The sequence below is a fragment of the Xyrauchen texanus genome, chromosome 16, assembly GCF_025860055.1.
Source record: "Xyrauchen texanus isolate HMW12.3.18 chromosome 16, RBS_HiC_50CHRs, whole genome shotgun sequence".
NCBI classification, from domain to species: domain Eukaryota; kingdom Metazoa; phylum Chordata; class Actinopteri; order Cypriniformes; family Catostomidae; genus Xyrauchen; species Xyrauchen texanus.
In genome coordinates, this window is record NC_068291.1 from 394,170 (window position 1) to 408,695 (window position 14,526).

Sequence of the window (14,526 nt, forward strand, 5' to 3'; positions counted from 1 at the left end):
CTGAGCCCTGCTACATTGAAGTTTACCCCGGTGGACGAGAGGGTCGCCTCCCTACGCCTACAGGTTGCGCGGGGGGGGACTCTGACTGTTGTCTGTGCATATGCACCGAACAGCAGTTCAGAATATTCAGCCTTCTTGGAGACCCTGAATGAAGTCCTGAATAGGGCCCCAGTAGGGGACTCCATAGTGATGCTGGGTTACTTTGACGCGTACATGGGAAATGACAGGGACACCTGGAAAGGCGTGATTGGGAGGAACGGCCTCCCCGATCTGAACTCAAGTGGATGTTTGTTATAAGACTTCTGTGCTAGTCATGGATTATCTATAACAAACACCATGTTTGAACATAAGGATGCTCATAAGTGTACATGGTACCAGAGCACCCTAGGCCAAAGGTCGATGATCGATTTTGTAATCGTGTCATCGGATCTGAGGCCATATGTTTTGGACACTCGGGTGAAGAGATGGGCAGAGCTGTCAACCGATCACCATCTGGTGGTGAGTTGGGTCAGGGGGGTGGGGAAAGACTCTGGACAGACCTGGGAAGCCCAAGCGAGTAGTGCGGGTGAACTGGGAACGTTTTGAGGAGGTCCCTGTCTGCAAGATCTTCAACTCACACCACCGGTGGAGCTTTTCAGGCATCCCTGCTGAGGTTGGGGACATTGAACCGGAGTGGGCAATGTTCAAAGCTTCCATTGCCGAAGCCACGGTGAAGAGCTGCGGCCTCAAGGTTTTAGGTGCCGCAAGGGGTGGTAACCCTCGAACACCATGGTGGACACTGGTGGTCAGGGAAGCCGTCCGACTAAAGAGAGAGGTCTTCCAGGATTTGTTGTCCCGGAGGTCTCCGGAGGCAGTTGTAAGGTACCGACAGGCCCGAAGGGCTGCCGGCTCAGCCATGAGGGAGGCAAAGCAGTGGGTGTGGTAAAAGTTCGGAGAAGCCATGGAGAAGGACTTTCGGTCCGCACCAAAGTGCTTCTGGAAAACCGTCCGCCACCTTAGGAGGGGGAAACGGGGAACCATCCAAGCTGTATACAGCAAAGATGGGACGCTGTTGACCTCAACCGAGGCGGTTATTGGCCAGTGGAAGGAACACTTTGAAGAACTCCTAAATCCCAACACACCCTCTATGCTAGAGGCAGAGCCGGAGGCTGATGGGGGATCAGATTCTATTTCCCTTGGGGAGGTCACTGATGTAGTCAAACAACTCCGCAGTGGTAAAGACCTGGGGATTGATGAGATCCGACCAGAAATGCTGAAATTTTTGGATGTGGAGGGGGTGTCATGGATGACACGCCTCTTCAACATTGCATGAAATCTGGGACAGTGCCTAAGGAGTGGCAGAATGGGTTGGTGGTTCCCCTCTTCAAAAAGGGGGATCAGAGAGTGTGTGCCAACTACAGGGGCATCACACTTCTCAGCCTCCCTTGTAAAGTTTACTCCAAGGTGCTGGAGAGGAGGGTTCAGCCGATTGTCGAACCTCAGATTGAAGAGGAACAATGCGGTTTTCGTCCTGGGCTGTGGAACGACGGACCAGATCTTTACTCTCGCAAGGATCCTGGAGGGGGCCTGGGAGTATGCCCATCCGGTCTACATGTGTTTTGTGGATCTGGAGAAGGCAAATGACCGGGTCCCCCGGTAGAGACTGTGGGAGGTGCTGCGGGAGTATGGGGTGGGGGGGTACCTTCTTAGGGCGATCCAATCCCTGTACGTCCAAAGCGAGAGCTGTGGCCGGGTCCTCGGCACAAAGTCGAGTTCATTCCATGTGGGGGTTGGTCTCCGCCAAGGCTGCGCTTTGTCACCAATCCTGTTTGTGATATTCATGGACAGGATATCGAGGCGTAGTCAGGGTTGGGAAGGTGTGCGGTTCGGTGGGCTGGGGATCTCATTGCTGCTTTTTGCAGATGATATTGTCTTCATGTCATCATTGGTCCATGACCTTCAGCTCTCACTGGATCGCTTGGCAGTCGGGTGTGAAGCGGCTGGGATGAGGATTATCACCTCTAAATCTGAGGCCATGGTTCTCAGCAGGAAACTGATGGAGTGCGTACTCCAGGTAGGGAAGGAGGTATTGCCCCAAGTGAAGGAGTTCAAGTACCTCAGGGTCTTGTTCACGAGTGAGGGGACAATGGAGCGGGAGGTTGGCCGGAGAATCGGGGCAGCGGGGGCGGTATTGCACTCGCTCTATCGCGTCATTGTCACGAAAAGAGCTGAGCCAGAAGGCAAAGCTCTCGATCTACTGGTCAATTTTTGTTCCTACCCTCACCTATGGTCATGAAGGCTGGGTCATGACCGAAAGAACTAGGCCGCGAGTACAAGTGGCCGAAATGGGCTTCCTCAGAAGGGTGGCGGGCTTCTCCCTTAGAGATAGGTTGAGGAGCTCAGTCATCTGTGAGGAGCTCAGAGTAGAGCCACTGCTCCTTTGCATCGAAAGGAGTCAGTTGAGGTGGTTTGGGCATCTGCCCCCTGGCCGCCTCCCTAGGGAGGTTTTTCAGGCATATCCAGCTGGGAGGAGGCCTCGGGGAAGACCTAGGATTAGGTGGAGAGATTACATCTCCACACTGGCCTGGGAATGCCACGGGGTCCCCCAGTCAGAGCTGGTTAATGTGGCTCGGGATAGGGAAGTTTGGGGCCCCCTGCTGGAGCAGCTGCCCCCGCGACCCGACTTCGGATAAGCGGTTGAATACGGATGGATGGATGGATGGACAAATAACTAGATTATTCTCCTTGTTGTATCTGCTCACAATTTCTATTGTAAGGAATTAGCTTTAATAAGTGAATTATGATTAATTAACTTATTGTAGTGATATTATTCTCATGGCTTATTGAAAATAATATCACATGTATTTAGGTACAGCTTTGAAGCGAAATCTTGTAGAAACAGGGATGAGTTTATTTATGAGAATATACCACAGTCATGTCGTCTTTGAATACAGACAAACTTTATCGCTATTCTAAACATAAATCTAATCTAACACATATATACATGAGACAGGTTGGTGAAATAAATTATCAATACAGTGAAAATTAACTTTATTGAGTCTGCTGACAATACCTTAAGAACCATTTCATCCTTCTTTGAGTCTATATCGATTTGCTATCGGATTACCCAACGTATTTAACAAATACACCAGCACTTTGAGCACAATATTGGAGATGTACTTGCGTGTCGAAAGTTCGTTCCGTCTATGTTTTGGACCTCTGTAAGATCAGATAGTTATTGTCTTTATGAATGAATAAAGCAAGGCCTTTGAAGCGAGGCCTTCTCTGAACCATAGAGCGTGAGAGGCTTCCTCTGGACTTTTGAGTCCTGAGCTTCATTGGACCTCACTTGGCATGGAAATGGTTCCAAAGAGATCCAGAGAAGACCACTAGGGAAGAGCCAGAGCAAAGTCTGAGCAGTCAGAAGAGCAGAAGAAGACGAAGAGAGAAGAGCAGAGAAGAAAAGCTTGTTCTTCCTGTTTGGAAACATTTGAACTGAAACTGGCCTCATCCCCAAAGATGTCATGCGCCAATCAAAAGTGACTTTTCAGAGTCACATGGTCGACTGGGCTGTCATTTCCAACAGTTGATTTTATGGTCCTTTGTTTTGGAGTCTTACAAATTTCCAGCTGAAAAATAGTGCATGTTTTAATCATTAACTTTTATATCTGGCAAATGGTACAAGAGGCATGACATTCGTTGTCATCAGCTTTCTCTATGTAACCAAGCAAACCATTGCATACCAAATTTGACATTCTTCCATGAATATTATGTGTAGGTAACAAAACATGAAAATCCCTGGTTAAACCCTACTGCTTAATTCCTTGGTTATACAACATGGATAAAACATTACACACATTTTAAACAGGTACATCATGCTATAATCATTAATTTGTCAGTTATACAATTTACCACAGTTCAAAGCAATTGTCAGAATTATCTAGCAAGGCTAGATATCCTGTGGGTCCATGCGGTCTTGTGTATTTTATAGGATTAATTCAGCAAAGTACTGTGAATTTGTGTGAGATGTTTCTGGATTAAGGAATGTCTGGATTTTAAGATGTTGTTTGTTGAACAATGATCACAAAATCTTGTCCCGTTTGCTAAGTGTAGCAAATTGGTTTATATCGGAGGACAGAATCTTGTGTGTCCGAGTCTCTCAGGAACTCCAAGAGTGTGTGTTCTGTCTTTTATTGCTTTGACCTTTGAACTTAGGGCCTCTTTGCAGAGAAGTTTTCAAGTCATATGGGATCTAGACAAGTCTCTTTGTTAGTTTTATTGGCCAGATGTGAGACTCACTGGCACCAGAGTCTTTTAATTTATGACGTTGTAGAATTCCAGGATTAAGATTGGATTTTTCCTAAATTCAAATCATGTTGCTGTAATTCTTTTGCATGTATAATACTACACCACATCAAACTAAACACACAGCAACATAAACACACACAGCTTCAAGATGTCTCTCTTCATTCATTCATTCGCCCCAGGTGCACACCTCTGCCTCGCTCCTCTCCGTCCTCTCTCTGCCTCGCCCGCAATGCCACGCCACATTCCCCCGTTGCCCGATTCAGGCTAGGGATCTACTGTATCTGGCCTGTACTTACTCCCCTCCCACTCTGGAGAGGAACAGCAGTTCTTTCAGTCGACCCAGCACTGGATGGTTTTCCCTGCCTCCGGTACTCATGCACCACACTAAGGGAAGGAGAGAGCAGGGAAGCAAGAGAAGGAGAGAGCACAAGAGGGAGGGAGAAAGAGAGAGAGAGAGAGAGAGAGAGAGAGAGAGAGAGAGAGAGAGAGAGAAGAGACAGACAACATTCTTCTTTGGCTCCCGCAGACATGCACTCACCTGATCCTCAGCCACTCCTCCACCCCCTGGTGGACGGCAGCGGTTCCTCCGCCTCGTGTCAGACAGCAACGGCTCCTCCATCCTCTGGCAGATGCAACACAAACACAGTTTCAATGTGTCTCTTTCTCTCTGCATCTCTCTCTCAACTGCAGTTCTGCTCCTGGCTTTATCCCCCGCCTACTCACGCCGTCATCACTCACAGCTGCCCCAGGTGTACACCTCTGCTCCTCTCCATCCTCACTCCGCCCCACCCGGCCTGCCACAACAACATTTAACAATAATGCTTTATTAACATTTTCCAAACAAAGCCTTCCACAGTATAAAAATAGAAATGTACTAAAATGTTTCCCAAAGTCCTAGTAGGGTGTCAATGCACCACTCAACTTCAATGGCACACTACTTATAATACTATTGCTTCTGTCATATGTATAACAGAAATAGTTAAGAGTAGTATGGTAGTATGCCATTCCGAAAATTACCAACGTCTTGTTCGGCTTTTAGTGCTGGCACTGCCCATGTAATGATACTTCATAGGAATTGTCCGGTATTTGTGATGCTTTGAAAGTACAGAGGCAAAAGGGTCAAAACACCGTAACCATGTCTTGAACATTGGGGATGACCAAACCATTACAGGAGGGGTCAGAGGTCCTGAAGTCTCAAATGTAATGGTCCTTTTTGGTACTTAAAATGTGAGCTGAATGAAATAACTTTTGGAAAAAAGGCTCTAAATGTGATAATATTTGGTTTTAAAATATATACTGTTATTTAAGTTAATTCAGTACATTCAACTAACATATAATGATATAAATAACAGGCAATGTCCACACATATTATTTGGCACAAACTAGATTTTTGCAGTACCCAAAAATAAATCAGCATGAAATATACAATATGGCAAGAACTGAAATATATATGCATTGTAAAAGAAAAAATAAATGAATTGTTGAAATATAAATTATATTATACAGCCTAGATCTTTGGGTGGAAAATTCTAGTAATCCTTTTCAGACTTTACCCACTCAGGGAGGCCTTTTATCTTATTGTGTACAGATACAATTAATAATATAGAAAACAAATAACAGCATACAGTTTGGAATAACATAAGGGTGAGTAAAATTATTCCATTTTTAGGTGAACTACTCCTTTAACTGATGGCTCCATTTGAGCACAGGCCTGACAAGGACATACCCAACATAAAATGGACCCTTTTAACAAACCGTATTTGTGAAAGCAGAAGTTGTCATAGTTGAATAAACTTGAATGACGGTGAATGAGGGACCACAGCAGAATACATTTTGATAATGCTTTCACAACTTTGCAAAAGAAGATAAAAATACAGAGCGCTGGTTAACAGCAGTAAGAAGTGAGTGTGCTAAAAACTGTGTTAAAAGCCTCATCGCAGCTCTCGTAACTGATTTCTTTAAAACAGATTCCAGGTAATATAATACCACAATGTTATAATTAACACTAAATATTTTTAAAATTGGAAATGTAAAAACGTTCATGAACCCTTGACTCTTTTGCTAGAAGACACTTAGGAGGAGATTGTTGTTTAAAGGTCAGAATTAAAGTCGTACAGAAAATAGTTATTTATTCGCAAATAATATTTTCATAAAAAATATTTGACTCTGTCCTTGTTATAAGCTAAAAACAAATGGAGTAATTACAAATACATTCATAATATACAAACATTCACTCTTTGTCTTATGCCTGATATGCTGAAATCTGTTCCGTTAATGGACGTAGAATACAGATTAGGTCAGTGGTGTGTAAACAGGGCCATATTAATTCCTAATTGGCTCATTTCTGACCAGTAATAATCACTTGCGCCACTTACAGATAATATTTCAGTGAGTGTGGTCAATCATGTTTTTGGGCTTGCTGGTGCTGAACCACAGGTGTCTCTGGTTCGAATCACAGTGTAAGCCCTCCCTTTCGAATGCAATGTGACCAATTCTCATGCTCATTTTCCCAGTTCAATTGCTTGCTGGGCATACCCGTTCGAATGCTTTGAACTCTCAGCCTGAGCCCAGTTTTTGGCCCCAGCTTAGAGTCCCCACAGGCGCCTAAGCGCCCCTGAAATGGATGACCCAGGGAGAGAGATGTCCGCTACGGAGATGGTATCCAGACCACTCCATCCTCCAGTGGAGGGCCAGAAGGTAAATCTTTTGTTTATTTTTGTGTTGTGTTCACACACCCGAACGGGCTGCGGTACCCACATTGTCAACAAAAAGAGTGCTTTCCTCACGCCTTAGGCCATATAATCGATGTTCACGGCCGCCATTGTCACGGCCGCCAGACACCGAGCACTCGCAGCCCATGAACGCGCAAGAGGCCCTCCTCCTCAGTCGCTAACCTGTCCTATGCCGGGTACAAAGAGCAAGGTAAATCCATTGAGGTCCCCCTCAGCACTGCTGCCTCTGTTCGAAGCAACACTCCTCGACATGCCGTTGCATGTTCCCCCTTCAGCTCCTGCACCGTTAAGGTAAGTGGGCATCCACATACTCACTACCTCGACGACTGGCTGATTCTAGCACACTCTCAAGAGTGGCTGTGCGCACACAGGGACCTGGTGCTCATTCACCTCAGCTGTCTATGGCTTTGGGTCAATTGGGAAAAGAGCAAGCTCTCCCCGGTTCAGAGCATCTCTTTTCTCGGCCTGGAGTTAGACTCGGTGTCGATGATTGTGCGCCTTATAAGCGAGCGTGCTCAGTTAGTGCTGAACTGCCTGAACTCATTCAGGAAGAGGACAGCGGTTCCACTGAAACACTTTCAGAGGCTCCTGGGGCATATGTCATCCTCTGTGGTGGTCATGCCACTCAGGTTGATGCATATGAGACAGCTTCAGCACTGGCTTCAGACTCGAGTCCCAAGATGGGCATGGAACTACACCACACATCGCATGGCTGTTACGCCCCTCTGCCACCACTTATTCAGCCCTTGGACTAACCTTTCTTTTCTATGGGCAGGAGTTCCCCTACAGCAAGTGTCCAGATGCGTCGTGGTCACCACAAACCCCTCCAAGTCGGGCTGGGGCGCCGACACCTAATTCCTTAGCAAGATATTACAGTGTTAGATTGCCCCAGTCGAATCTAATACTCTGTGGAGAGAAAACATATAGAGAAAAGGCAGCGGCTGGCTTTGCCTGCTCCCATGCTAGTTATGTCACTTCCCCCCATCAGGGATGTGGGGAACAACATGATGTCTTTTGGGGCGTTGGGGGAGGTTACGTGCAGTCTGATGCTTGCTTGCACCTGCATCGGCAGTTCACGTAACATGGTTCAGCCGTTGTGCCGTTTTTCTATAGGGACCCCTAGTGTCACTACATTGACACAACGTCGAGTGTGTGACATAAGGGGAACGTCTCAGTTACTGTCGTAACCTCCATTCCCTGATGGAGGGAACAAAACGTTGTGTCCCTCTTGCCACATTGCTGTACTAGCCCCTGAAATAGCCAGGACCTTGTCTTGGCTGCTAAGCACAAAACCTGAATGAGAGTGGGCATTCCTTCTCCTTTTATACCCGTATGTCTGGGGGAGTGGAATGCAAATTCCACTCGCCAATTCCCATTGGCCTTTTCTCAAATATTGAGGTGGGAATATTAAAAGGAAAATTTAATGAGCAGAGCTGGTGCTGATAATGCCAATGTCATTAAGATGAAATAGCAAGGTGACCAGCTGGAAGGGAGACGGTGATGACGAAACTGGGGGGCATAAGATGATTTTATTGGACGAAGAGTCCATCTCTCAAAGAGAGAGGGTAGAACAGAAGCTGTATAAAGGATGCGTGATTCTGAAGTGAAATTTCAGATGCTAGGTGATCAACTGGCATCTCGGCTTTGTTGCTTTGTTCAATAATGTCTAATCTTTGATATCTGGAACCCCTGGATTTTTTGAGTTTTCTTGCTAAGAGGGAAAGAGACTGCAATATTCCACAACACTGGCTTGCTGTCCTAAATACTTCTACCATAGTCATGGTACTGTTCTTTCATCTTAATGCCTTTATTGGGGGTAATCAGGACTCGAGTCAAGTCTTGAGCCCTGAGCCTCCAGTATACAGTCAGCAAGCCAAATACGTTTACTGCTTTAACACAAGATTACATTAACATACAAACTACTTAAATTGAGTTAATTAACAGAGGTTCGGGAGGAGCATGTTAATTTTAATCTGACCAACCCAGCCACGGAGCAGGAGTATATAAACCACTGCTTAAATGCTTCCTGTGACAACTCTCCTGAAATCCCACCTCCACCCCATCTCCACATATTTTCTATATTCATTTTCTAAATAAGCAAAGTCTGGGGGGGGTAATCCGGATTCGAGTCGAGTCTCGAGCTCCGAGCCTCCAGTATACAGACAGCAAGCCAAATATGTTTACTGCTTTAACACAAGATTACATTAACATATGAACTACTGAAATGTTGTTGTTAATCACTGTAGTTTTTGTCATAGCTCCAAAACTTTACTCCAAAAACACACTGGAGAGAGATATTTATTATTTAATCTTAGATGTCAAGTAATAATTTTGAAGTACTTATTTTGGTGATATATTAAAATTCTATAGACATGTTTATTTAAAAGACAGAACTTTATGTTGTTTAAACAGTATGTCACTGTACAAATGGCATCATTGTAACTAGGCTCGGTTCCAGATAAAAATCACTGAAAAATTTACTTCTGAAAAAAGTGGGGGTGCGCTGTATAAAGCGAAGGCATAATGTAATAAATAAAGTTCCACAACGTCATAAATGGAAAAACTTGAGGTACAAGGAAGTCTCACATCTGGCCAATAAAACTAACAAAGAGACTTGTCTATATCCCATTTGATTTGCAATCTTCTCTGCAAAGAGGCCCTAAATTCAAAGGGCGAAGCCATAAAAGACAGAACACACACTCTTGGATTTGCCGAGAGACTCGGGACACACAAGATTCTGTCCTCTGATATAAACCAGTTTGCTACACTTAGACTCATCAGATTGCGTGACATTGTGATCATTGTTCAGCAAACAGCATCTTAAAAAGGACATTCCTTAATCCAGAAACATCTCACACAAAGTCACAGTACTTTGCTGAATCAATCCTCTCTTTGGATCTTGTCGGATCCAGACCCAGGCCATGTGAGGTCCAAGGAAGCTCGGGACTGAAAGTCCTGAGGAAGCCTCTCACGCGCTATGGTACATGAGAAGGCCTCACTTCAAAACCAAAACCTCATCATTCATACAGACAATAACTCCAAACTTACAGCGGTCCAAAACATCGACGGAACAAACTTTCGACTAAGAGCCAAGAACCAAGCAACACAAAGAACTCAAGGAAACAAATACGTTGGGTAATCTGATAACAAATCGATATAGACTCAAAGAAGGATGAAATGGTTCTTAAGGCATTGTCAACAGACTCCATAAAGTAAATTTTCACTGTACTGATCAGTTATTTCACATTCTGTCACTCTTCTCACTAACCTGTCTTATGTATGTATATATTTATAAGTATATATATATATATATATATATATATATATATATATATATATATATATATATATGTTAAATTAGATTTATAATTTGTCTTTATTAATAGATGATTGTATATTTTGATAAATAATCTCATCCCTGTTTCTAAAATATTTCGCTTCAAAGCTGTACCTCAATAAGCCATGCGAATAATATCACTCCAATAAGTGAATTAATCATAATTTCCTTATTAAAGCAAATTCCTTACAGTAGAAATTGAGCAGATACAACGAGACATTGTATTACGATTTTAATGGTGGAGAATTTATTCAGACAAATAATCTAGTTATTTGTAATTTATCTAATTTATAATGGTTTTCGAACGCGACTAATTCCATTTTACATTTCATTACCTAATAGCTCACATATTTCAAGACCCTAAATTCCCTTCTAAATTTAGCATACCAAATATCCCTACATATAATTGTGTGAGAATGAGGGCACATTAAAGTTCCCTTCTAAATTTTGCATACCAAATATCCTTACATATAATTGTGTGAGAATGAGGGCACTTTAAATTTCCCTTCTAAATGTTGCATAACAAATATCCTAAGAAGATAATATAATGCACTTTGTGTCAAAAAGTGATTTATGGCCCTGATTTATGACCTAATTGCTGACCTTTGACCTTTCCCCTTCCGCTCACCCCGCCCCGCCTCGCCCGCCCTCTTTCCCTCCCACCCGCCTTCCCCCATTCCGGTGTGTGTGTTGTGGTGTGACGTGTTTGGTCATCTGTGTATTTAAAAAGAAGTTTAGGTTTGTTCATTGCATTTATTCAACAAGTATTGTTGTGTTTTTTCCTCTTGAGCAATGGCAGGCACCAGCACTCCTAAAACAACGATGGTAAATGATATAGAAACAAATGTTAAGTTATGTTGGGCTCCGAGGAGAGGATATGGTCCAGGTTTGACCAAGTCTCTCCATGAGCCGTTAGAAGATCTGAAATATGAATTTCAGCTAGACAACGCACAATTGTGTGTGTACGACTTTGACAGAACATCTCGTACTGTTAAGTTATTCAACAAGGGTGATGCGTTGGTTGAAGACCGTTGTATGTATTTCACGGAAAAGGACTGGGATGTATTTTACAACCGTGTTTGGAAGGACTTGAAAGCTTCTGGAGATGAACCATTATTCGATGCAGAGGGTTTTGGTAACCACACTATCAAGAGGGTAGCTGACCATGTCTACATACTTACCATCGAGGACAAACAGGGTCTCAGTGACGGAGTGTGTACTTTCTCAGAGACAGAGTACAATGAATGTTTCCGCATGAATTTTTTGTTTCAGTGGAAAGATGTGTCTATCCTGAATGATATGTTTTCAAGGATAGACAGCCTGTTTCAATGGAGTGATGCATACGACAAACTCAATATAATTAAGGTCAGACTGTTTGACCATGAAACGTGTGGGCGAGTTCGTAGGAGTGACCGTGTAACACCGCCCACCTTCTACAGACCTTAAAGATTGGGGGTGACCACGCTCATTTCAAACCAGCATTCAAACCAACATGTCTCAAGACTTTACTACTACAGACCTTCCTGGACTCAGCACATCACTCGATGGCCCGGCAACTTCACCAGCAGCCGATGTTGCGTCTACTTCAGCATGGTTTGATACGCCTGTTGAGACCCCTGACATCAAGCAATGGCTCGACAAGTTTTGCATGGATCTTGGCTACAGCAATCTAACATTCATTTCAACTCACGGTTTAGGAGGTCCATCTCCGGATGCCCCGGATCTTAAGGGCGTTGATGACACGGATGGTGTTATTGGCGTAAAGGGGTTCAATTTCATAAAAGCGGTCACAGCGGTCATTCTGGATTTTCTCCTCGACGTAAAGTTAAAAGAGCTGTGCTACGGTTGTGAAGTGAACCACCCGAGTCAGATCCAGCACACTTGTTTGTTTGATCCTGACAAGTACTTCTTTTACAATCATTTTGAAGACATTTCCAGTAAACTGTTTAAACCTGCGTTAAACGAAATCATCGGCAATGCTTTAAAACCCTTTGGATTGACACCGCACCCTCAGAGAATCCATGGAGTTGTCGAAAGCGTGTTGTATGATCTAAGAGAGGAGCCCCACATTCTACAGAGACTGCGTGAACTCCGCGAGAAGCTGGTGGATGATAGCTGTGAACAGGCTGTCTATGACGCGGTTGACGGTTGGAAAACTTGTTCGGCTGGATCATTATTTTGAACACTAATGCTAACATGGGTAACTGTTGGGGATTGCTCAAATTTATTCTGAGACGTAGACTTCACCGTGAAATAACCAACATGCTGTATAAGATAATTAATGACCGAACATTATGGAGAAAACAAGTTTGTAATTGACCCCCATATTAAAAAACGGTTGACTTGTCTAATGAAGCACATGGACATAGTCAGAGGCCTATCAAATGACTGGAATGAATTGATACAACTCTATACGTGCCAGAATGATTCACCCTGTGTTTTGCTTAAAAACATTCTAAAATCAATGTTTGAACATGACAATGTCTGTAAAACTGCTGATATAGTATGCCTATGTACATATGTAACTGACATGTGTGTGATGTTATTGTCAAGAAACGATCAGTGTGATAGCTATGTCTTTGAAGTTGTTGATACTCTGGTTATTTACCTGCTTGACAAAAATTTTGAGGCATGTGTTAATTTTCTACAATACCTAGACATTGGTTGATGTTGCTGTTTCTATTTCAACTATATATTCATGTAGTGTGTGATTACCCCTGATTTTAAAATAAAAGGATATGTTTATAGAAGCATTGTTTCATTATTTTGTGGCATCTGCATTGATAACATGAATGACCAATTGCATAAGGTGTACTACACACCATCAAACCCCGGTTCTTTAGGAGGGGTGAATAGATTAAAACGTGGTGTGTTAGAGGAAAGTGGTGATTTGCTAAGTGATAAAGAGGTTTCAGAATGGTTATCCAGTCAAGATGCGTATACGCTTCACAAACCATTACGACGTCATTTTAAAAGGAATAGGGTCATTGTTTACGGTATTGATACACAATTTCAAATGGACCTGGTAGACATGTCAATGTATTCTACGGAAAATGACAATACAAAATTTCTGCTTACATGTATAGACGTGTTTAGCAAATATGCATGGGTACGTTGTATAAAGAACAAGACTGGATTGGCTGTGACCAATGCATTTAACTCAATACTACAAGAGGGTAGAATCCCACAGAAAATTCAGACTGATAAGGGGAAGGAATTTTTTTAACAAACATTTCCAACAACTAACTAAAAAGCATGGCATTTATCATTTCAGCACGGGGAGCGAATTGAAAGCAAGTGTTATTGAACGCTTTAATAGAACGTTAAAAGGCCGGATGTGGCTTATTTAACAGCTATAAACTCTAAACGCTACATCAATGTTTTACAAGACATTATTCAAGGATACAACAGTAGTTATCACAGAAGTATTAAAATGAGGCCTGTAGATGTCAACAAAGAAAATGAACCGCTTGTCTATGACACTTTGTATGGTAATGTGTGTAAGAAGTCGCCTGTATTTAAATACAAAATAGGCGATGTGGTTAGAATATCAAAGATGAGGGGTCCTTTTACCAAGGGTTATGAACAAAATTACACCGATGAATTCTTCACTATAACCGAATGTATACCACGACAACCACCAGTCTACAAACTATCTGATTATGATAACGATGTTATCGATGGATCATTTTATGAAGAGGAGTTACAAAAGATTATTATGGCTAAGGACAAAGCTTTTAAAGTAGAAAAAGTATTAGACAAGAAGACGCATGGTAAAAGATCCATGGTGCTCGTACGATGGGTGGGGTGGCCTCCGAAGTTTGACAGCTGGGTTAATGAAAAAGATGTTGTGGATCTACAAACCTCTTAAACCATATAAAAATAAAACAGTTGTCACCTGAATTCATTTCTTTAGTAAACGGTCATGGATGAAGCAGGGTTTTATGTTACATTGCCATGCAATGCTTCATTAGATCTTTACCCCGAAAACCGAATTTCAAATTACAGAACCAGATTAGCCAAACCTATAAACTTAAAAGGCCATTGGGAGGTGGGTGTTACTGAAATTGAATACCCTAGATCATGGTACTCTATTACTGATGATGATGCGAAAGTCCAATACAGAGAGATTATCGATGGAGTCAGCCATTTTGTGAAGATAAAGCTGAA